Below are 25,637 nucleotides of genomic sequence, written 5' to 3' on the forward strand. Positions count from 1 at the left end.
AGGTAAGACAAAGAGAACAAAAAGAATATAAAAGTAGGCAAGTAAATAGATAGATAAACGAATTAAAAGAATGTGATAGCAATTATAATTCAGGCATAGCCTACAGATGGCGCTTGACGACTTAAGGTAGACAAATACATGTTTACTCTTTTTTACTTTTTTCATCCTAATTTTTTCTCGTTCGTTTTTAGTTTTCTGTAAAAGAAAACTATTGAGATGGCTGTTGTCCATCCGTCGCACTTTTCTGTCACCCCTCAGATCTTAAAAAACTACTGAGGCTGAGGGTGCAGGTGGTGTGTTGATCTCCACCCTCGAATCATCCGTGCCAAATTGCAGCCCTCTGGCATCAGTAGTTTTATTTATATAAAGTTAAATTTAGCCATAATGTATACTGGCACCGCTATAAGAGTGCACCAACAACACATTTACCGGACCGTGGCACAGGTTTCATAGGCCCAGCGGCTAAGAGTTTCTTAGGCGGCGGCTAAGAGTTTTGGGCCGCGGCTAAAGTGTCATCTGGGCCGTGGCTGGAGTTTCTCATGCCCGTTTATACGCTGCACAGAAAACTCGATTTGCGCCGAAGAAACTTTGGCGCATTTTTACTAACCAGTTCTCTTTTTATTCCTCCTTACTAATATAATTATGATGATATATCTTAGGTCTTTAGTCTACATCTCTTCCCTTTCATTGTCCGTTATCTGTCAGGTTATTAATGCAGAGAAATAGTGTCAACTCTCTCTTTGCACATTTTTTTTCATTTTCTTCCTTCACTTCTCTTCTGTATCTCATTTCACCGTTCTCTCTTGTAGCATAGTTACCCCATGTGTTTCTGTTTCTAGTCTTAATTTTATCTTCCTCCAGTTCTTCCTTATTGCTCTGAGATAGTTACCTCATACTTTTCCTCATTCCCCTTATGCATAATTCTTCTTCTTCTTTGGCAGTTACCCCGAACGTTGCTTTCGTTAGCGCTTGTAGACCTATTCACTGCCTCTCTTTTCCTCACTGTCACGTCGTTTTTCTCCTCGTCCTCCTCTTCCTCCTCCTCCTCCTCTCCTCCCCTTCTCCTTCTCTTCTTTCCCCATTCTCTAAGACACTTCCGTCGTGCGAATCTTATATTCCTATTTCCTCCTTCTTTTCCCTTCCTTGTTTTTATTTTTTTTTTTTCCTCATTCTCCGGTTATTTAATAACACTTACACTCATGTTCCCTTCTCATATTCTCTAGACCCTCTTCCTCCTCCTCCTCCTCCTCCTCCTCCTTTTCTCATTCTTTCGGGCAGTTACCTCATCCGTTTTTCCCTCTACTTGGGCAAACTAGCAAGCGAAGCACGTCAACACTTCCAGGAGTCAACAAACTTTAAATAAATAAAAACACGAGTTTCGGATCTCGCTGACTCTGCCGCCCTGAGCTCTCTCTCTCTCTCTCTCTCTCTCTCTCTCTCTCTCTCTCTCTCTCTCTCTCCGGCTGTTATTGCACATTACTCAGCTTTCACTTTCCGATCGAGTTGAGGATGATGAAAGGAGAGAAAGGCAAATCAATACATTTTTAGTACCATTTCCGCGTCGGCGAGCTCGGGACGTCAAAAATGTTTTAGGCTCGAGTCCCTAGAATGTGAAGGAGCTGAAAATCCTGCAGGTCTGATGTAGTTTCCTATAATTTTCCACTAAATAAAATGGACAAACTAAAATTATTCCAAGTGCGTCGGGGAGAAAGAGGAATATCAATACATATTTCCTATCATTTTAGGTTAAATAGTCATGGCAAAAAAAAAGTAAATAAACAATCTTTAGCCATTGCTCTTTTTAATGTTTTAGGTTCGTCTCCCCTGTTGCAGAAGGCAGTCAATGAAATCTTTCTATGTCCAAACCGGATCTTTCCTAGATAGTGACCCCGAAGGGTTTTCGGGGGCTCGTTATCTAGGACGAATATTTCTTAGGGGTCATTGTCTTTATGATATTTACAGTCTTTTGTTTCTGTTTTTACGGTGATCCCCTACGGGCTTGTACTAAACACGCCGCAAAGGTAGACACATAAAACCCTTGGGGGTCACTGTCTAGGAAAGATCCACAAAATCTTTCTACGTATAACAGGCATCCTTTCATATGGTGCTATCATTTTTGCATGCATAAGCATAGAAATTAAGACTTGCATGCATCTTTGGTATACGTCGACTTGAAAGAGAAATGTCATCAGACTTGTGGTTCTATGAAATACATTAATTTCGAAAAGATCATTGTTCAGAAACACGGGGATCGACTGATAAGTGAAGAGCGATCTGGAGTTGCAAGTTCCAAGGTCACTGGTGAAAGACGAGAAGTTTGCAGTTTTCGAAATGAACACTTCTTGTGAGTTAGTGAATAGAAACAATTCTATATTCAATTGCACGTTGTTTGTAAGAGCTAAAGTTGTTATTGTGATTATGATTATCAACAAAATACTAATCTTTACTGCTATTTTCATCATTAATAGTGGTAGTAACAGTTAGCATCAATAAAGCAGCAACACCAGGAAAGGTTAGTTTAGTGAATATGTGACACTACTGAATTCGCTACCTACTTATGTTTTCCCTGCTTTCTGCAATCGTCAGTCTTTCAAAAAATGGATCTCACTTTTCCTTTTGGGCTTGACCATTTCAATATTCTTTCTTATTTTTACTTTCTTCCCTTTTTCTTCTCTCTTTTGTTGAGGTTATCGTCAGCATAGTAAGAAAGAAGAAAGGAATCATAGGCTTTAAGTAGAGTTACAGCGCTTTCTGGCAACTATAATAGTAATATCTGGCAACTATCAGTAACCTAGATACGTTCCGAATGATGCGTTCACCATTATCTACATTCATTTAATTATAATATTTCTATGTTCTTCGGTGAAAATAATAAAATATATAAAATATTCTTCATTAAGAAAAAACTGTTCTTTAATTAACTCCTCTAGACGCAACGAAATGAACTGAAAAAGACTGAAGGAACAAAGGCGGAGACTGATGGGAAAGACAAAAGAAGCCCGAGCGGCGTAATCAGAGATCCCATTTCGCCGCTGCTTATATAACCATAATGTCGGATGCCTCCCTTTGACAATATTGCCATATCAGCGATATATGGTTACATAAGAAGGGTCTCCTTCCTGAATTTCAACGAGGGGAGATTTTTCACGAAAGTTCCTTGGAGGAAGGACGATCACGTACCAAAAATGCCTCCCGCCTAGCTCTAATGGAATCCGGGGGGACGAGACTCCGTGCCACGGAATATACTTTTATTTTCCAAAAGTGGATAAACAAAAAACAAAACGAAGAAGAAGAAGAAGAAGAAGAAGAAGAAGAAGAAGAAGAAGAAGAAGAAGAAGAAGGAGGAGGAGGAGGAGGAGGAGGAGGAGAAGGAAGGATAATGCTAATGATATTCAGCGTGAGCAGATTCTCGATAATTGTACAGCGACTTTGTAGGCGCGTCTTAATCAGCGGTGTCTGGTTTGCCAACTGCAGACTTAGCGACTTCATGAGTATAGAATTTATCTTATAAGTAAGTCAGGGTATAAATTGCAGGATAGAGGCGGCTGTTTAAATAGATAGTCATTAAGACTGTCGAATAAGTCCCCATAATCTGATGCAGAAAGTATTATTATTATTATTATTATTATTATTGTGTGTGTGTGTGTGTTGTTATTATTATTATTATTCCGGGAAGGACAACATCTTGTTGAAAAGATTACTGATCATCAGTTAAGGTTCATAAGTGGTGGTTTGTCTTATTATTATTATTATTATTATTATTATTATTATTATTATTATTATTAGAGGGAGAGAATCTTCTGGCCAACGTAACATTTTTCTGACTTTATCGTTTACAAAAAATACTACTGATCTCTTGATGAATCACTAATAGTAAGGTCAATGTCCTTTTGTATGTGAACAAATCGAGAAGATTTAAACTGTACAACATTAATACATTAAATCCAGTTTCCGTTTAACTTATTTTTAATTTGCATTTTCATCTGATGGAGACACGGAACACATTACCTCGATTACTCGTCACTGTAATTCTCTTTACCAGATAACGTGTATACTTTCGAAATTATCAGCTTAGTTTTAATCATTTACTTCCTTTTAGTTGTCTATAAAAGAAAACTATTGTGCCGGCTTTTGTCTTCCCGTCTGCACTTTTTTCTGGCCACACTTTTTCTGTCCGCCCTCAGATCTTAAAAATTACTGAGGCTAAAGGGTTGCAAATTGGTATGTTGATCATCCACCCTACAATCATCAAGCATAACCAAATTGCGGCCCTCTAGCCTCAGTAGTTTTATTCTATTCAAGGATTAAAGTTAGCATAATCCAACGTCTGGCAACGATATGGAAGCGGAGGTCATGGGCCGCGGCTCTTACAGCATTATACCGAGACCCCGAAAGATAGATCTATTTTCCCGGTGCGTGATTATACGCTGTGGGGCTATACAGAAAACTCGATTGAGAAAAACTTCGGCGCATTTTTTATGTTATACTACTGACTCTTCCCTTCTTATGTGATTTTGAACACAATGTCAGATGGCATTCCGTAGCAACTGGTTCCCTGCTATTTTCAGAGTATGTCTTATACACATAGAAGAGATCCCTCTCATCAAAGATTTATTAATTTATTTTTTCTTTTCTTTTATGATTATGATCTCTTCTTTCTGTACAGCCCTTTACTTCCTCTTACTTCTTCCTAATGAGCACCATATTGTTTGGAAGCTTGAATTTGGAGTCAATGTCCCCTGTAGACTTGTTCCATATGAATAGGTTTCATCTACTGAATAATAATAATAATAATAATAATAATAATAATAATAATAATAATAATAATAATAATAAAGTATCCTATATATACGTCAGCCTCTTTTGCCTTGGGTGATATTGGAATAGTCGCTTTTCAGCCAATGGAGACAATTTTATTATAAAAAGGATATTGCTGTATTATAGTGAGAAGGAAAGGGTGCTTATTCGGGTACCAGCGTCGATAAAAAATGGTTTGTAATATCTAAATGTCATTTCATTAAAACAAATTGGGTTTTTATGACCCGGCGTAAAGATTTTAATTAAACTGACAGAACAAAAGCCTGTTCTTAAAATAGATGCCGGCTAATGTAGGGTATTTATGATGGTGTTGAAGGTGGGTGCTTGTGTGTGTGTGTGTGTGTGTGTGTGTGTGTGTGTGTGAGAGAGAGAGAGAGAGAGAGAGAGAGAGAGGAGAGAGGAGGGAGAGAGAGAGAGTGACTGTTTTCTATAATTATGCTTTCATGTTGTTAGAACTTGCATAGCAGAAATCATTTTAGGTATTTTTGTCTTCATAAGAAGTCGGAATATCTAAAAGCAAAATCTGAATCTTTCCGTAGCAGTTCGTATGCGACCGGGAAGGTGATTAGAGTTCTTTTAAATATTACGGTGCATTTAAACGCTTATTCATTCATAAATCGTTACTGTTAATTAGAGAACATTGTGTTGGTGAAATTAAAAAAGAGAGAGAGAGAGAGAGAGAGATTCTAAAAAACTCACAAACTCAAAGTACGAGCAATTTGCATCTGAGTCCGCTGCACAATCAGTGTAAAACGATAAGCTGCCAAAAGTGAATATTTGATATTTCCCTTTTACCAACATATCACGAGGCAGGTCGTATTGGTAGTAGTAGTAGTAATAGTAGCCGGGGACATAAAAGAAAAAGGTAATAAGCATATTTACATAAGCTTTGGCTGCCACAAAGGTGACCCCTGAATGGAATGCCTAGTCAGAAGGCAGCCCGCCAGAGATTAGTTTATTTTTTCTGCTTCCTGGGAAGTTGTTTTCTCTCTCTCTCTCTCTCTCTCTCTCTCTCTCTCTCTCTCTCTCTCTCTGAGGGAACGCTAATGATCAAAGAAACGTATTTATTCTGTTTCATAATGTTACAGAGGCTAAAATCAACGAAATTCATTCTTTTCCACTTTTGGCGCAAGTTTTCTCTCTCTCTCTCTCTCTCTCTCTCTCTCTCTCTCTCTCTCTCTCTCTCTCTCTCTCTCTCTAGGAGAGCAATAATGATAAAAGAAAGGTATTCATTTTTTGTGCCTATGTAACTGAGTCTAAAGTCAAAGAAATTTATTTTTTCTACTTATGGCACAAGAAGTTCTCTCTCTCTCTCTCTCTCTCTCTCTCTCTCTCTCTCTCTCTCTCTCTCTCTCTCTCTCTCTCTCTCTCTCTTTAGGAGAGCAATAATGATAAAAGAAAGGTATTCATTCTTTTGAGCCTATGTAACTGAGTCTAAAATAAAAAAATTCATTCTTTTCCACTTTTGGCGCAAGTTCTCTCTCTCTCTCTCTCTCTCTCTCTCTCTCTCTCTCTCTCTCTCTCTCTCTCTCTCTCTCTCTCTCTCTCTAGGAGAGTAATAATTATAAAAGAAAGGTATTCATTCTTTTGTGCCTATGTAACCGAGTCTAAAGTCAAAGAAATTTATTTTTTCCATTTATGGCACAAGAAGTTCGTTCTCTCTCTCTCTCTCTCTCTCTCTCTCTCTCTCTCTCTCTCTCTCTCTCTCTCTCTCTCTCTCTCTAAGAAAACATTAATGATCAAAGAACGGTATTCATGCTTTTTATAGCAATGATACAAAGGTTAGAAGCAAAGGAAGGCATTCTTTTCTACCTAAGGCACAAAAGATTTAATCAACCTCTCTCTGTGTCTCTCTGTCTGTCTCTCTCTGTCTGTCTGTCTTTGTATCTGCCTCTCTCTCTCTCTCTCTCTCTCTCTCTCTCTCTCTCTATATATATATATATATATATATATATATATATATATATATATATATATATATATATATATATCTATTTATACTATATATATATATATATATATATATATATATACACTTAATATGTATGTATGTATATAATATATATACACTATTATTCATATATATAACTATATATATGTATATATATATACAGAATGATTGAGAAGAATAAACTAGTCAAAGGAAGGACCTTTCTCTACCCATGATACTCAAGAATAAAATATATAAATGAACGATTCTGATGTTGATTCATATTGCATTATCTTTGAATTATTGCTGTAGTCCGGAGTTCAGGCAGTAATCAAATTACTAAGCATTTATCAAACAACGAGAAATCTTCAAAGTCAATTATACCTGGAATCTGGAAAAAAAGAAAAATTAAAAATCGGTCCAGAAAAAAGTAACATTGTGAGTTTAATTGCGACATATTTTTTTTTATAAAGGTTGAATTAGCAAAAAATAATTGAATGCAATCTTTTGATAGACAATATTTCAGATAGATAGATTGCTTTTCCCTTATAGAGGGGCCACACAATATTCTCTGACAAGAATAACCTGTAAACATGAAAAACCATTCCGCTAACAACAACAGAGTGATTACAAAATGAGCTGAGAAGAGAGGTGGGGAGGATTGATTAATCCCCCTAAAAGGAAATCACAGAGCACATTTCCCATCCGAGGGGCTGTGCACTTACCGACTTACAATACGTCTCGACAAAACCTCTCGTCCCCCGACCAGTGCAGCGAGAGGAAAATCTCTCGGAGCAATATTTCGGAGATTTATCTCCAGAGGTAGAAGAGGGATGCTGCTGAAAAGGTGCGTTTGTGTGTCTGTGTGTGCGTGTTTGTGTGTGTGTGTGTGTTTGTGTTGGAGGCTGGGGGTAGTGTGGAGGAGAGTGAGAAAGGGGGGCTAGATCATCATATTCTTTTTTTTATTTCACCTGTACGCGTTAGAGAACGCCCTCCAATCAGCACCCGCCATAAAAGTAAATTGGAACCGAAACGAACGCCGTCATAAAGCATATCAGTGGATGAGTAATGTTTCTCACTTTTTTTTTTTTTACTGCGGTCGCGCGCTCTTCTATGGGGTTTATCTCCCGTGCTTCGTTCTCATGCGGAATGCATTGCCAGTGTCATTAGTGCCATTTGAGCGTCTTGTATCATTATGCCGTCTCTTTAGAGCTACCGTAGCTGACTACAAAGATGACTGTTGCCTCGTAAGTATATGGTAAACTGCACATGCGCAGAAGGCATTGTGTACTGTAAGGACACTGCTGAACGTAGTATCATAGAATCATATAAAGAAAATTTGTAAAAAAAATTATTAACAATATTCCAGTTACGTATAGACTGGATGAACTAATTGTCAATTACGTTTTTTAAACACTTGATATTCAAGAATACTGTATTTCATTTAGAATACGTCGTCACAGATACTACTTTAAAGAGAGGGGAAGAGGAGGTGGATGGAGGGGTATGGTTGATCTTTCCTGGTACATCTCAATTAATTTTTTTTATCATACTTACATTTATTCTGTTTTCTTATCCATTTCTTACTTTTCACTGCTCTAATCTATTTGCACTGAGGAAATGTTTTTTTATCTCTATTATTTTATATCGTACAGTATTATGTATAAATAGATAGAGCGGTCGATGAATATCTAAAAAAAATATTATGACATTAAGGTACGAGAAGCTCAAGAATACGTGAGAATTCTCGGATGGTTCTGTCATGTAGAAAGAATGTATTTGAACAATATACTATATACGTATATTAATATATATATATATATATATATATATATATATATATATATATATATATATATATATATATATATATATATATATATATATATAATTATATATATAATATATATACTCTATATATATATATATATATTATATAATTATATATATATATATATATTTGTATATATACATTATATATATATATATATATTTATTATATATATATATTTATATTATTTATAGTATGACATACATACATACCATAAATACCATATGTATGGTATAAAAGCCAATGCGAACCTCACAGTCGAGTCAAAGAATCTCGTATCTCCTTCCAGGAAATGTCTTTTCAATAGACTTTCTATCACGCTGAAAGGTCTCCCTCCCATTACTTCCTCCGTTTCTTTTTCTCGCCCCCGGAAGGGAGGACCGGAAGGACATTTTGACAATAAGTCCCGCCATTTGACAATGAGACCTCGGCTTTATCTCGCCTATCGGCACCGTTGCAAATTTCGGCGGTGCTCCTTTTCAGCCGGTGAGGCATCGTCGTCCATCGGGCGAAAACTCCTTATCTGGTTTACAAACGCTGCATCACAAATTGGGCGCCATTGGACCTCGAAAGGAGGAGACTGGGTTGTGTTTTTTTTTAAGTGAAATAGAGAAGTTCTCTCTCTCTCTCTCTCTCTCTCTCTCTCTCTCTCTCTCTCTCTCTCTCTCTCTCTCTCTCTCTCTCTCTGTAGGGATCGGGTCGTATCCGATCACTTCCACGCCTGGAGAAGGTGAAAATTGGGAAAGAAACGTCCTAATGCGCATGCGCTAGACTCGTACTTTGTGATTGATTATTATCACTTTGGTACATTGTAAGAGGAGGCTAAATACACTGTACACATACAAATAAAGAAGGGAAAAGAATGACACCGAATCCGGGCTAAAGAGATAGGAGCCGTTTCAAAGGCAAATCCCGATTACTACTACTATTACCAGATTAGGCCATGGATACTTAACAAGCACAAAGAAATATGAAATCGAATCAGCAAGGTAGCCGTTTCAAAGATAAATCCATCTACTACTACTACTACTATGTTACCAACCTCTTGTGAGTGAGTAAATCACGAGGACTCATCGTATTTAACTAGTGAATGTTTAAGCTTTCTATTTTTACCTTATGTTTATCTGGCAGTGTTTTTCTTTCTGCAATATCATTGGTGACATGGCACCTAGGCAGTATAGAGTTCAATTCGTAGCCAGCTGACTTGAAGATCTGAATTCTATCTATGGGTGGGCAAACGTCTTGTTGGTGTGTAGGTAATTTGTAGTTTTTTGCTCATTTTAGCCAATTTCGGGTCATTTATGAAGTTCTCAAGTAAAACTCTAGATCTTGATAGTTCAAAAACCTCAAACTCATATTGGTAACGAGTCAAATTAGGTCACCGGTTGCTGTTTTCGAGAATCCGGCTTGTGTTCCTGAACTGGTAAATGGGATTACAAACTTTATTGTATGACACAGTAGGATTTAAATGATTCTGTGGTGTGGGATAAGAAAGCCCTGTATTTGCATGAGAATTCAGTTATTGTCCAAGTCTGATATAGACATTTTCACACTCGCTGTGTACTGTTGAAGTTTGTGTACGCAAACACTGTTAAATAAAAGATGTGGTTTGTTTTGTGTTGGTCAAATAGAATTCTTTCTCACCCCAATGCTTCTTTTTCTCAGCTTCATCCCTAGTCTGTGTCGCCGTTTTGAAATGAACCTCCTCCAGCTAATCCTCTCTTGAACAGACCATTTCATAATTAGTTGTGCCAAAGTTTTTACAGACAGAGGGTTCTTCTTGACTTAAACCCTCCATATTTATCCGGGCTTGGGATCGACTCTGGGTTGGGCTGGCCTTCCCCCTACAACTGATTAGGTTTTTCTCACCATAAAACAGACATGATTGTGTTAATGAAATAGCATTACCAGATTATTTTGGCACAGACTGCCCAAGGAGCAAGATTCGTAGTATCTCAAGGCCAGCTCAGCGTAACAAATACAACGTCTATTCTTATTTCAGATTTCCTTTCCTCGTCTGCACTCCTAGCCACCTGAGTTTAACCGAATGCAACCCGAACAAAGGTGGGCTTTTGCAAAGAACGACTCCTCATGCCCTCCTTCACTTCTCTGATGAACTTCGCCTCAAAAACCGTTCTCAATAGACTCATGGGAAATTCTCATTTAGACCATTTCCATTCCACTTTTGCTCTCTCCTCCTGACTTTCTTCCCCGTATATCTTTTTATTCATTAAGCTTATCGTTCTTCATTCCACGTTCCTTGCTCCATTTTAGACTGGATGTTCTGTACTCTTCCCTCTCCCCCAGCTCCCCACCATCTCCCGTACCTGTCCGTCCACTCAGACTGATTAAGTTTCCAGGAAGTTGTGCTTTTACACTTACGGCATTTGGAGGAAAGGCTTCTCTTCGTAATTAGATATGGATTCGATGTGAGCATTCCTCCTCGTGCGTACTACACGGAAACAGACTTCGCGTCTGTCCTGGTCTTTGCCCAGGTGTCTGTCTGATTCATGTGGCTGTGTTTCTCTCTCTCTCCTCTCTCTCTCTCTCTCTCTCTATTATAAACATGAAGGAAATTGACTTCTTGGCGATTCGTAAGTCTTGTTTTCTTCAGCGAAAGTCTCTTTATAGTTTTTTTGTTTATTTCTCTGTTTGTTTCCACTTAATGAGATCTTCTGAAATGTTGCCACTGTAGAGTTTGTGTTTATTATAAAGCTAGAATTTGGAATAACAAATTTGACAAAGACCAGAAGTTGGGCCTATGGTCATTCAGCCCTGAATATAATGTCAAAACAACTGCTGTGTGGGGAAAACGGAGGTACAGTAAAAGATGGGTGTTGCAGCTAGGGGTCGATGGGACGCTCCATAGTACCTTTAGTAATGCCTACAGTTCACCGTGTGAGGTGCAATGATGGCAGTTTCCCGTCACTCTGCCTATGCAATCGCTTGTCCAATTTTCTCTTAATCATCTTGATCCTTACAGACGCAGGTGACTCAGCATTTGTTTTTGATCAAAATCAATCAGATTCCTAATAGCAGCATCGTACCCTTTCATCTCTGATACTGTCATCAGGTAACAAACTCTCACATGTATAAGATCAACCCACTAATAGCCAATTAATATCGATATTACTGTACGCTGGAAGAAGTAATTTGTACCCAAATGGAATCTTATGTAAGTGCGCCATCCTGACTAGAGGTTCAGATTCTTGTGCCTTTTTAATTGGTACATAGACAACAATGTGTATGTATATGTATATATAACATATATATATATATATATATATATATATATATATATAAAATATATATATATAAAAATTAGAATAAGCACCTAACGAGATTCTGCACTGGACTGACACATTTTCCTGAGCCGAAGAATCTTGGCGCATTTAAGCTCAGACTTCAATGGCCGTCGTAATAAAAAGTCATTGCTTATGATAACGATCCTCCTGTTGTCTTCCCTTGCGCTGTCGATATCTTCTCATTTGCGGGAGAAATACTTGCTGCAGAATCCAGGAGGGGAAAAAATCCTGCGTATTAATAGCAGGAGCTGCACTGGGCCGAGCTAAGTAATAAAGACCGCAGAGAAGCAGTTTTATGCCCGGTGTAACAGTGGCTCCCGCCGGTTATTAGAGCCATCTGCCGGCGGCTTCTTCTTCTTCCCGCAAGACTGGAATGGTTGCGACACTACTATGCTAGATTACCATCTTATTGGATTATTTATTGCGGTTTTTTACGTCACCGTTGCCTTCCTTGGTCTTTCCCAAGTGCTATTTACCCGTTTATTTGCATATTATAGACTTTTTATTAGTTAACGGGATAGAGGGCTCGGTTTACAGCCTCGGTCCTCCCACTCACTGTTTTGTGAGTCAAATACGCTTCAGTGAAGCAGTGCTGACGTGTTTACAAAAACATTCGATGATAAGAATTGTTGTCATGCTTCTTAAGCAGAGAAGATTCTTTCGGAAAGTCGTGGAAATCACAAGGATTTTTTTTAAACACTCAGTTTGTGATCAAATTCGAGCCATGGTTGTTTAGGACACTCGTGAACGCAGACAACATCGAGTTTTAGTACAGCGTATAATGCCACTGTATAGAGCCATAGCTGGCCCATGAGCTCTCCTTCCCCTTGTGAAACTCTCAGTCACGGCAGTGGTGGCTGTATGTTATTAACACCTATAGGCGCCAGACGCACGATGCATAACTTCGCACTGTGTAGATAAAATAAAAATAAAGGCTGAAACACTAATTTTGGTATGTTTGATGATTGGAAGCAGGTGATCGGCATGCCAATTTGCGGCCCTCTAACCTCAATAACTAGACCTGAGGTGGACAGAAAGGTGCGGACGGACAGACCAAATGGCATCCCAATAGTTTTTTGTGGAAAGCTAAACTGAACAAACAATTTTGTTGATATACAATTTAGAGGGTTTTCGGATATTAAAAGAAAAAAGCAATTCAGATTCAATCACGGAGCCCCCACCAAAATAAATTAGTTACAAAATACACTGCCTATTCACAAAATCTCAAATCGAACATTTTCGTTATAGCCGAACCTAGACCTATAAGTCGAAGAACGTTCTAATGAAAACGAGACGCAAACTGGGCACGTGTTGACTCTTGAGGACAAGTTCGATAAGAAAAGCTTCATAGAAGATGTGAGCATCGTAGTTTTTGTCGTCTTGGAAAGACCTAATAAATAACCCAATAAACGCTGGCTAATCACGTGAGACCGAGATGGTGTCTTCTGCCCACATTAAACAAATCTAGTAGAGAGGAAACGTGGTTTAGCTGCAGTGATTACATCAATATCCTTTCATAAACACCAACACCTTGTGGAATGGAATGGGATATAGAGTTTAGGCCGACGTCCAAGCACTGGGACCTATGAGGTCATTCAACACTAGAAAAGGAAATGAGAGTAGGTAAGTCTGAAAGGTGTAACAGGAGGAAACCTCGCAGTTTCACTATGAAATAATTGTCTGGAGAGGGTGGATAGCAAGGTGGAAGAAAAATAGTGTGAATGGAGGTATAGTAAAAGGAGGGAAAGGAGGTTACAGCTAGGAGCCGATGGAACGCTGCAGAGAACCTTTAGTAATGCCTACAGTGCACCCCGTGAGGTGCAATGACGGCACTACTCCCCCAAGGGGCCGATACCTTTGTAACTGTTACTGGGACTCGTACTTGTGGATAAGAAGTTTTGATTATGCTGTTATACTTAAAAACAATATTTACCTTGTCAGTGCAGTTCTTATTAACTTTTTTTTTTTATATTATGCAAACTAGGGTTAAATCACGGTTGAGATATAGTTCAACCGTGGGTTAAATGACAAGGCTAGAATATTTTTAAATTCTTTTCCAATTTGATCATAGGAGCCTGAATGTAAGCAATCAGTTTTGCTTTATTAAATGCTTTATTAATGAAATGTTCAGGGTATCATAGCTTTAAGAAGACGTCTTTCATATTTTCGAGCTCCTTGTCAATCAGCTCCGAAAAAGTTAAGTATACCTTAGTTTTCCCAGACCACTGAGCTGATTAACAGCTCTCCTAGGGCTGGCCCGAAGGATTAGACTTATTTTACGTGGCTAAGAACCAATTGGTTACTTAGCAACGGGACCTACAGCTTATTGTGGAATCCGAACCACATTGTAGCGAGAAATGAATTTCTAACACCAGAAATAAATTCCTCTAACTCTTCATCAGCCGGCCGGGGAATTGAACTCTGACCCATCAAGTGACAGTCCGCAGCTCTACCGACTCACCCAACGAAGAGCTTCAATCAGCTCTGGACCACATATTTTGAACACTCATAGAACAAAATTAACCAAATCATGCAAAGGAAAAGAAAAGTTAATGTAAGTTTCTGCGTTGGTTTCCTTCCGATAGATAGATAGATAGATATTATTGACCATTCTCCACAGAAACATCAAATACAATATTATGAAATTACACAACGGTCCAAATACATAAACTCATTTCACAAATTACATTTCCTAAAAGAGAAAAGAAAATTAAAAAGAACTGTATTAAAACAAGTAAGCGCTTAATAATTTACTGTATTTTTTTAAATAACACGAGAGATCATATCGAAGAGTATATTTAGAATATCAATTCCATATCACATAGCAACACTAATATACAATAGACCAATAGGCATGCACATTTTCAGATTAGACTGAAATGGGTAAGAATTGCCAACACAAAATGAAATCAGCTGGGCGAGGCACAATGATAGAGTTTGCATCTTATTGTAAAACCTTACGTTAGCTTGCCGATATGATAAACATTTGCATAGTCTGATCTTTCTATCATCAAGTCGCTCATTGATGAGATATCATACTGGGTCCGAATCAGAACTCAATCAGGGTCATGATATACTAGAACATCTAAAAATGGCAGCTCATTTCTTGCTTCCTTTAAATTATCTTGAAGCTGAAAACCCTCATGGACGGAGTCAACAGGCTTTACATAAACCCAAAGTGAAATCATCTGGCAGAGAGAGACAAGTTACAGGAAAAGGTGATAAAGAAATAAATATGAGAGAACAAAAAATATAACTGGCACCTGAAATTCAGGTCAGGGCTGGAATGAATTTGCTCCTCGCTTAAATATTTCGAAGCCAGAAGGTTCATGTTCATTCATTTTCAACAGCGAATTAAATGGGGGATAAAATACTTCATAATTTTAAGTTATCAAAACTACCAGGACTTCCCTTAAAAACAATGAAGACATCGTCAAAATATCTGGGTCAAAGTAGTAGCTTTAAAACAGAATCGCAATTATTAAAAATTTCCTTTTCTAGAAGTTCCATCCACAATTTCGTAATTTTAGTGACGTCAGAGAACCAACTGCATTACTGGATTTTAGCCTGAAGCCTTCTCTGTTACAAGAGAACCACTGGAATAAACACAAATTCACACGGAATCTAAACAAAGAAATTACGCTGAATTAAACATAACAATCGAGTGTTCGTAATTGCTCTCATAAGATTTTCTAGGCTCTTATATCACATACAACTCTTCTTCATCACAATACCACGTACACACTCATAATATCCTATCATATCAAAGCATTTCTTCATTCTTCAGCCCCTTAATTCCCCTCAGTACCTCTTCGTCAGTCACCTCCACAAACATCATTATTAAACTTACAAGCCAATGTTTCATGTCTAGGTCTTAGCATTTGCTTTTATAGTGTTATGTAAAATTAATGTTGGCTGATTTTATGGTTTGATGCCCATAGATGAGACAGTGAAAAGAATTGTTTGATTGAAAATGGCCCTGATGTGAAACAATTTATAGAATTAGGAATTGATGGAGCCAATACAACGCCTGGGGAAACCCATTTTCGCTTTCCAAACTGTTACAAGATAAAAATGCTGACTGAACGCTGTTTAGATGTGCTTGTCACTACTTCCATATCGATACTGCTAGTAAAGCCTCGCAATGATAATGCCTTCCTACAAATTTAGATTTCTTGGAAAGAGAGACTCATTCTCTGTTTTCGAGGAGTCCGAAAGGAGTAAGTGAACATGAAGGTATTTGTGTTGGAAAATACTGGGCCTGGATTAGCCACTACTAAATAGCGAGCATGAATGGAGGCTGTTATGGTAACTGTGGCCCAGTGGAATGCTTTAAACTTCCTTGTGAAGTGTCTGCCTCCAAGAAACGTCTCGCCACACAACTGCGATTTTAGCAATGCATATAGGGATGACTAACATAAATTGTAATATTTATTTCTTAGGAAACCTTTGAACGAAATTGTTAGTGTCAGCACAATATTTCAGGCAAAGAGCGCGCGTGCTACAGAGGCTACACAAGATCTCGTCATGCAAAAAGTAACGGAACCCAGCCCCATATCGAAATGTTCTAATGAGAACGCCCGTAATCTCAAATTTCTTCATTATATTTCACCTCTTGAACACATGAGCCATGGTTATGACTTTCATGGTTTCACCGCTCTTCCTAGTACTTGTGCATTGGACAAAGATCAATTAACCTATGTAAAAAGTGCCGTGTAGCCTTTGTTTTGGAACTCATATCAGAAAACGTTACCAGAAAATGCTGGCAGTCTCCTCATGATGAAGCTTCATCGGGCACTGCTACATTGCAAGTGAAACAATTCATTACCCCATGGAGTTGGTGTTAGACGCTGGTCAACGTTTGAGGATTTAGTTGGCCTGAGGAATGAGTGGAGTACTATTTGACTTAGCCTTGGCCTCAGTGATATAATAATTTTTTGAGCAAAGATGACTGAAAGGAGAAATTCAGCAGGGTGAAAAAATATTTCCAAATATATCGGGCCTTGCATTAGCACTACTCTCTCTCTCTCTCTCTCTCTCTCTCTCTCTCTCTCTCTCTCTCTCTCTCTCTCTCTCTCTCTCTCTCTCTCTCTCTCTCTCTTAGGCTTCATGTGGGTTTGTTGAAGCGTTTTCATGATGAATGTTGTTCAGTCTAAACTAAGATACTGTTAAAGTATAAGGTTTATTGGGGCTATTTTATAGATAAGACATGGAGCAGCTAACTATCTGGTTAATTATTTTAACCGTATGATGATATGCTTAAGAATTGCAATGCAAAACTTTGCGTAGAGTTGAAGAATGAAGAAATTATTGCTTTAGAGTTTTGAGTAAAATGAACACGCAGACACACATACATACACACATATATATGTATGTGTAGCGTTGAATGTATTATATTATATATATGTATGTATATATATATATATATATATATATATATATATATATATATATATATATATATATATATATATATATATACATATATATAATCAGTTTGTAAGTAGTAATAGTTAATTTATTGTTTATAGTAATTATTTCACCAGACAAATTATGTTATTTTCGAAAATGCAAGCTTCATTATTTTCTGTCTTATTATAATAGTGAAATACTTATGGTAAACATTAAGATTTAGCAATATTTTATATAGTTTTATAAAATAAAAAAAAATATTTATCCTGAGATTCAAGAAGACAGGTCTGGGTATGACTGATTTATTGCTGTTGTTTCAGATTTAGCTGGCCTTGTGCCAGCACTGGCTCTTGCTCCTAGAGCAGCCCGTAATGATTTATTGCTCGGAAAACCAGGTATACATTGAGGAATGCGGACGGAAAGGAAGTGACCGAACTGCAGATTCCCATGTCAAACATTTGGACAAGAATTTGCATTTGTTAATGACATATAAATGAGAATAATTTGCGGTACAATAAACGTACAAAGTAGTTACATACATCGGCGGAAAGACTTGACAATAATGCGTATGGCGAGATACATAAAAATATGAAATAATAACGGGTAATATACATAGCGTGATTAATGTAGAAATGAAGAAGCGTTTGACACCCCTACACTCCATGCAAATGGCGTCACTTTCGAATATTTAAGTTTGTGTTATATGTTGTGCTGTGCTGATAAAATATTGATTGTAAAGTTTATGATTTTCAATGAAATAAAAACATACTCAATACACTTCATTTTTATATCAAAATTTGAGGTATTTTTTGTGGGAATTATATTGCCGTTCTTTGGATTTTGGAGGAAAAAAAATCTTAAATCTGTGGGATTTGGCAACACTGCAAGTTGCGTCGGTGTTCCGAATTACTGTATCTTTCTCCTTGTCTACGGTAGTGTCTCATTTCGTTTATTTTGTTTTTGTTGCCACAGGTAAGCGTAATTTGGTACTCTTTGTTTGAGATGTTTTAATTTACCTGCGTTTTTGTGTTTTTACGACAAGCGTAGCCCTGAAATTAAGGTCTGTTTGCAGAAGACGAGCCTTGTGGCTGAAGCTCAGGAGTTTTGTTGATAGGCCTAGAGGCAAATAATTTTTTTATTACGGCGTCATTTCTTTCATCAGTAAAATTTTAGCTTAAGAATGAACATCAACGCACCTTTGTATTTACGTAGTACTTAATAACTTAGCGTGTGCATAACTTAGGCTGGGCCTACCCGTAGGCTATGTTTAAGCCAAATTGTAATTTGTGAACGTTACTCATTCTTACAAAGGAGGTTGCCATGTTCTGAAGGCCCAATTTTATATGCGTCACCTTAAGCTGAAATAAAAGCTTTCTTAGAAGGCTATAGAGGTTAGGTAGTCTCTGCTTTCCATAAGCAGACCTGCTGAAGCGTCGAGCTTAGTATTGGCTAAGTTGTTATAGTTTAGTGGGAGGCTAAAGAGTATTGACGAAAAGGGGCTCTTTGTCAGTACCATAATCCAGGCTAGGCCTATTCGAGCATGTGTCCCCTTATAAACTTCGAAACAATACAGGTCCTAGAGTTGATCACCTGTTCCTATTTCAGCGCGGTTACAGTTTCGTGTGCTGTGGGTTTCCGTCTGCCGATTTCCTAGCCGTGACCCACCACGAGGTGACAGTGGGTACCGGCTAGAGAATCGGCAGACGGATACAAAAAGATGGCGACCCAACCTGACGAAACCTTCCTAACTGAACCTAGGACTGGCGTGCCCTCATCTGGCTGGCTGGCCTCCCTGAAACCCCCACAAACCTGGTCTGTGACCTAAACTAACGAAACCGACCTAACCTAACATTGGACAGCGTGCCTCTTTACCTAGCCAAGCTGCCTCCGACCCTCCCAGAAGGGCCGTGGAATTGGTAAATCGTTAACTTTTTGAAATAGCACGTACTTGGGCTGGAAGTCAGAATCGTCTGAGAAACTGAAATGGCAAATATCGGTGGCTCCATTCTTCATTTTGGCGCTGGGACACTGGTTTTCCGAACCAAGCGATGCTCGGTGGCTCCATTCTTCATTTTGGCGCCAGGACACTGGCTTTCTGATCTGGACAACTGGAACTGGGGAACAGGACCGTGGAATTGACCAACCGTTTTGGATGGCAGCGTCCCGTGATCGTTCGGATTCGTGACATTAGACCGCATTTTTGACGGGTGCTGAAGCGGCTCTGTTAAAGATATGCACGTTTAATTAATTCCCGAGGAAAGGGTCACTGGATTCTTGCCACAAATTCCACGGGTTGGATATCTACTAATGAAGACAGTAGCCATGTGTAACTCTTGAACCCGACGAGACTGGAGGGAAGGTCGCAGGGCAAAGCAGGTCTCGGGCATTTCGGCCGTTGATCGTCAGCTGTTTGGGTGGGAACTACTTACCTTGGCGGAGGGGATCCGGCGCAGAATGAGTTAGGCGGCTCCAGCATCTGAAATCGTAATCTGCCCCTGCTTCCCTACTTTCTAATCTAGGATACTAGGTAAAACTTAAGAAAAATGTCACCCAGTTTAACAATAACCAGTTAACATGCAAATTGATCTACATATATGGTAACCCTAAGCCTAGCAGCCCCTTGGGGATGACTGTATGAATGTAAACAAAAGATGGCACATTTCGTAAACAAACAAAAGACAGTAAATATTTTGCGCGGCTATGGGCAGGAACGAGGCCACAGTAGTCGTGTTCAGTTTTACTTGGTACGGTGTCAGAATTGATGGTGGGTGACCCAATAAGCAAATGAATGCTGGTAGGGGTAGACCAGTAATGCGTGACACTCCCAAATAAGTTTTAACACTTTTTTTTTTTTTTTTAACCATAGTAGCACTGTATGGACTAAGTGAGAACTTTTCATTGAAAAACTATAGCTAGAAGATTGTCAATAATTACCATTAAGGCTAGATTGTGGAGGCTTGTGGTAAATCATTATCCCATAGCTAACAAACTACTTTGAACAGGAAGTAAGAAAGTTGATGGCTAGGCAAATTGGGGTAGAATGCAGAGTGAGGGGGCCAGGTTAGGGCATGGCATCTGATGTTAGGTTAGGATAAGGTAACTCTTCTTAGGTCATATTCCTACAGAAATGCCTGCAGAAAAGCCTGCCTACTAATAGCTCCTGACCCCTCACTCTATATCCACTCTAGCAAATTCTCAAGGCCCTGGCTAGGTATATTTATTTTTGCCTCTAGAGCCTGCTTCTGGGAAATGAACTTGAAGACTAGACCTACGTTACTGTACTGGCCTGATAAGCCTTCTTAAAGTTAAGTTTAGTTTATTTGACAAGCCCAACCTTGTAGTTGCATTGTATACAAGCCTAGGCTTACTGCCTAGTAAGCTGATTATTTCACAGATCACCAATAACCAAGTCTTATGACAGTTTACACTAGGTAAGGTACAGGGTATTTTTTATTTTCATTTTTTTTTTATTTTCAGTCACATGCCATCAAAAAGGATATTCTGGGGGTGTCCCACCTTTAAAGGCTGTGCATGTTAGTTTATCTGTAAACATCAGTAAACTTGTTTGGGCAGGTATAGCAGTCACCACAGATGTGAAGGTTTGCTGTTCCATTTCCACCCATTTAGTATATTTCAAATCATGTTTTATTTGCAACCAAATTGGTCAGAATCAATATCCAACTTCAGTTCTGTCTCGAAACCTCTTAATCTCTGCTAATACAGCATCACTCATTCATTGCATTGTTCACATCAGACTTGTGAAATCATGTAATTTGTGTTTTGTCATGACACTTTACCTGCCAGATACATATAGCTGTATTTCTCCGAAATCAAAACAGAATTTCAAACTCATGGCACACTTTGAGTGGCCAGGTGGTTAGGTACTCCTTCCTGCCGTTGGCGAATCGGGAACCATTCTATTTTCTATTCAGATTTTCTCTGTCGCCGGTACTGTTAACATCTGTTACAGTACCTCCGCCTCTGGATTTCGTTAACTTGCTTATTCCCACTTAAGTATTCTCTTGACTTTTTGGTTTTGATTCTTGACTGTGGATTGGCACACGCTTTTTCTGGATTGTTGTGGATTTTGCTTATGACCTCTCTTTAACTATGTCTGGTTCTAGTTCTGCTAGTTTCCGTGTATGTTGTATGAGTGATTGTAAGGTGAGGCTACCGAAGGCTTCGGTAGACCCTCACTCTGTTTGTTTGAGGTGTAGGGGGCATGTTTGTCTTATAGATGATCGATGTAAGGAGTGTGAACCTTTATCGGATGCGAGCTGGAAGTCTTATGATTCGTATGTTCGCAAGTTGGAGCGTGACAGGGTTAGGAGGTCTTCCTCCAGGAGTGTGTGCAAGAGTCAGGTTATTTCCTCTCCTGATAATCCCAACGTAGTTGATGTTGCACCTGTCCCTGTAGTTTTGCCTTCGGGCCCTGATATTGTGTCTGTGGAGGGTTCGGCCCTGGCGCAGATCATGAGTTCTATCCGTGCGCTCGAGAACAAAGTGACTTCTCTCCAAAGTGCTGTGAAGTGTAGTGCTCCCCAGTGTTGTGGAGGGGGCGTCAGATCGGCCCCATAATGCTTCTAGGCCTGGACCTCTGTCAGACTCCCAGGACTCAGGGAGAAGGCATGTCGAAAGCCGCAAGAAGGTTACGGGGCTTCCCACCGATCTGACGTCCCTTCGGCAGTTCCTGCTTGTCGCCCCTGGCTCCGCCACGAGATCGTGGCCTTGCGCCTGCATTCTCATGCGACTGCTTTTCGTCCTCCGAGGCGTCCTCCCGCTCTAAGGGGTGGTGTTGTTCAGTAAGGACTCTCGTCCTCTCAAGAGGAGTCGTGTTCAGAGGACGGCTGCCGTCGGTCTTCTTCGTCCAGCTGCTATTTTGATGCCTTTCCACCCAGAAGAAGTCTAGATTTCTGCCTGATGAGGATGTTTCGAGCGCCCCAGCCGCTCTATGGAGAGAACCTTTCTTGTTCCTGTGGGAGAAGAAGGCGTCCCCTCGCCCATCAAGTCTTCCCATAGGATTGTCTCTCCTCCCAGACAGGATTCTTTCGCCTGCTAAGAAGATTTTGTTGGAGATGCAGCGACAGTTGTCTTCTCTTATTGCTGAGAAGGACTTTGCTCTCGTCATTAAGACTGACTTGCCTGTCAAGAGATCAAGGAAGTCTCTTTCTCCTGTTCCGTTCCTCTGTCTCCTTCTCCTGTGTCGTCATGCTTGTCGTCCTGTTAGCTCTCTTGCTCCCTTCTTCGTGACGTGGCCTGTCAGGACGCCGCGAATGACTTCTTCCATGACGCTCAGTCGCTCTTCAGGACGCTTCTGTTCAGGGCTTTCGTCGGGGCGCTCTTCCGGCTTTTGGCGTGACGCCTGTGACGACGCCTTCAGATTTCTCAAGACGCTCCGCTGACGTTCTTCCGTTGCCCTTCCAGGGCGTTGGAGCATTCTGTTCTTCGAGAAAAAGTCCCTTCTTCGTTGGACCTCAGGCGCCCGTTCCCCTAAAGTGTTGGTGACTCCTTTCCGCTTCTCCCGGCTGTGCGGGAGAGGTTTCCGCCGATCGGATCCTGCTGAAGTCGAGCTCGTCTGCTTCCTCTTCTTCGACTGCCAAGTTTTGACCAGCTTGCTTAAGACTTGTTAGGGACAAGTTTAAACTCGGCTCCTCTTTTCCTCTCCTTCTCAGCTAGCCTCCAAAGCTAGGAGAGCTCCTGGTTTTTTTTGAAGATGACTTCTTCTTTGGCGAAAGAGGCTTTCAAGAAAGTCAACATGTGGATGGAGGACCAGTCCTGCCATGGCAAGACCTCTTTTCTGCTGTGCCCTCCGTCTAAGCTTTCCAGGCAAGGCTGGTATGTGGTATGGGACGGGAGAAGGTCCTCAGCCCTGAGTTCCTTCCTCTTCTCAAGGGGACGCCAGTCTTGTCAGCGCCTCCCGTGGGTCTCATCTGCCTACTGCTAAGGTTTCTGGACCTTGTCAGAGACCGACCACCATCTCAAAGGTCTCTTCCCACCATGGAGGTGTTTGTTCTTGGACTGGTGCTTGGGAGGCCTTGGATCTTAAGCTTCAGCTGGATATTACTTTGGGGAACTCTCTAGTGTCATACAACTGTATGGACAAGGCAGTTAGGGATGGATCTGAAAGAGCTGGCGTCTCACTTTGATGCAGACACTCTTAAAGAAGGGCCTTGTTTCAACTGCTGTAAGTCACCTCCTTGCAAAGGGCAGAATTGTGTTATCCATGTCCATTGTCCTTTGATCCCTTGGTTCAGGACATTTCCCCGTAGTCTTGGGAAAGGCTGCATGAGCCTGTTGGCTCTGCCATTCTTCACGAGCGTCCTCAGCTCCTTCTTCTTCTTACGTCTGCTTCAGTTTTGTCTTTGGGAAGAAAAGCCGCTCAAATGGAGGAACCTTCTCCTGGTCATCTCCAGCGAAGGAAGGTTTTACCAGAGGCGGCCCTCTAAACCTAGGGGAAAAAAAAGTGACTTCTTTCACCTCCAGACACACTGCTAGGGCCAGGGCTTTTATTTTGCGGAGCCTGGAGAACACGAGGTGAGGCGCATGGTCTCTAACTGTCTTAGAGAAAGGTTACAAGATCCCCTTTCTCATGTTTCCACCCCTTTGCCGTCGCCCAGGGATCTGTGGCCGTCTTACCACGGGAGAAGCAACAGATTCTTTTGGACCTCCTGGAGCAGTTGTTAGAAAAAGAGCCGTGGAACAAGTTCTGAAGTTGGGTTCTCGGGGGTTCTACAACAGGCTTTTCTTAGTCCCGAAACAGTCGGGAGAGTGGAACCGGTCCTGATGTAGCGTCTTGAATCGTTTTTATTTCAAAGACAGATTCAAGATGGAAGCATATCAGGCAGTTCTAGGGCCTTAAGACCAGGGGACTGGATGGTCTCTCTGGACTTACAAGATGCGTGCTTCCATGTTCCCATTCATCCTCAATCGAAGTGCCACAAGATTTGTGCTGAGGACAGGTCTTTGCACCAGTTCAGAGCTCTCTGCTTCGGTTGTGCACCGCTCCATGATTTCCACGGTGATCATGAAAAAGCGTTGCGAGTGGCTTCACCTGGCGAGGTGTTGGGTGTCATTCACCTGACGATGGCTCCTGCGAGGCCTCTTCTCGGGAGAAGTGTCTGGAGGACCTGACTTTTCACACTGAATTTGACAGAGTCGCCAGGACTTCTTGTGGACAAGAAAAGTCCCCATCTGATCCCGGCGCATGATCCATCGTCCTATCTGAGGATTCAGATGGATTCAGTGGCACCCGAGCTTTCCATCCGAGAGCGGCTTAGGCGGCTGTAAGCAAAGTTTCGTCCTCTAGGAAGAAACATCTCGGTGAGGAATGGATGAGTTTGCTGGGGACCATTCCCTGCGCTGGAGAAGTTGTTTCCCTGGGAGGCTCCATCTCAGACCTCTCCAGTTTTCTTGGCGGAGAACTGGAGGGACAAGGAGGAATCTGGAAGAGATTTTGACGATATCTCCTTCTGTCAAGGATCATCTGAGAGTGGTGGTTCGACCCCTTGGAAGCTTGCAGAAGAGTTTCTCTTCGCCTTCAAGCCCCCGACCTATGTGTTGTTTTCCGACGCGTCCAGGGAAGGATGAGGAGCAACACTAGGAGGAGAAGTGTCAGGCACCTGGAGAGGGAACAGGTGTCCTGGCACATAAACCTCAAATTGGGTGCCATCTTTCTGGCTCTTCAATTCTTTAAAACCAAGTGGCAGGCAGAAATTGTCGGAAGTCAGTCCGGACAATACCACAACTCTAAGCGTACCTCAAAAAAACAGGGTACTCGATCGTTCTATTCTTCCTGGCGAGAGAAGATCCTGCTCTGGACTCATGCTCGAAGGTCACTATTCTCGTTGAGGTTCATTGCGGGGAGTGGGAGAATATTCGAGCAGACCTCTCAAGTCGGCAAAATCACTGCTACCGACCAGTGGACTCTTCACAAGGAGGTATGTTTCAGGATTGTGGAGGAATTTGGGGGCGTCCTCTAGTGGACCTCTTTGCCACGTCCAGGGCGGCAAGACTTCCCCTTTATTGCTCTCTGTCCTAGACCCAGGAGGCGTTGGCCATAGGCGCCCTCCTCTGGGACTGAAAGGACTCGACCTACGCTTTCCCTCCCTTCAAGATCCTGGGAAGTGATAAGGAAGTTTTGCAACGTCAAAGGAGCAAGGATGACCTCTTCCTTCTGGCCAGCAGCGGATTGGTTTCAGAGACCCTGTCCTTCCCTAATTGGATTTTCAAGCTTCCCATTGAGGTGGACCTTCTCAAACGGCACGCATTTCAAGAGGTTCCACCAAAACCTCTCCGCTCTGAGTCTGAGCTGCATTTCAGACTATCTCAAAATTGGCCAGAG

General features: G+C 40.6%; 1 protein-coding gene across 5 annotated transcripts in view; it reads left to right on the forward strand.

Moving 5' to 3' along the window:
- Positions 1–18,145: 18,145 nt before the first annotated feature.
- The window catches only part of LOC136828060 (uncharacterized), a 58,593-nt gene continuing 51,101 nt past the window's right edge, over positions 18,146–25,637 (forward strand). For 2 of the 5 annotated variants that reach the window (XM_067085765.1, XM_067085768.1), the window contains exon 1: positions 18,146–18,228. The gene's annotated coding sequence lies outside the window, so the exon portion shown is untranslated. Of the gene's footprint in view, positions 18,269–20,778; positions 20,896–25,637 lie in introns of those variants that run through there. The other 3 variants (XM_067085763.1, XM_067085767.1, XM_067085766.1) reach the window with 2 other exon arrangements.

This window comes from Macrobrachium rosenbergii, chromosome 42, assembly GCF_040412425.1.
Source record: "Macrobrachium rosenbergii isolate ZJJX-2024 chromosome 42, ASM4041242v1, whole genome shotgun sequence".
Taxonomy (NCBI): Eukaryota; Metazoa; Arthropoda; class Malacostraca; order Decapoda; family Palaemonidae; genus Macrobrachium; species Macrobrachium rosenbergii.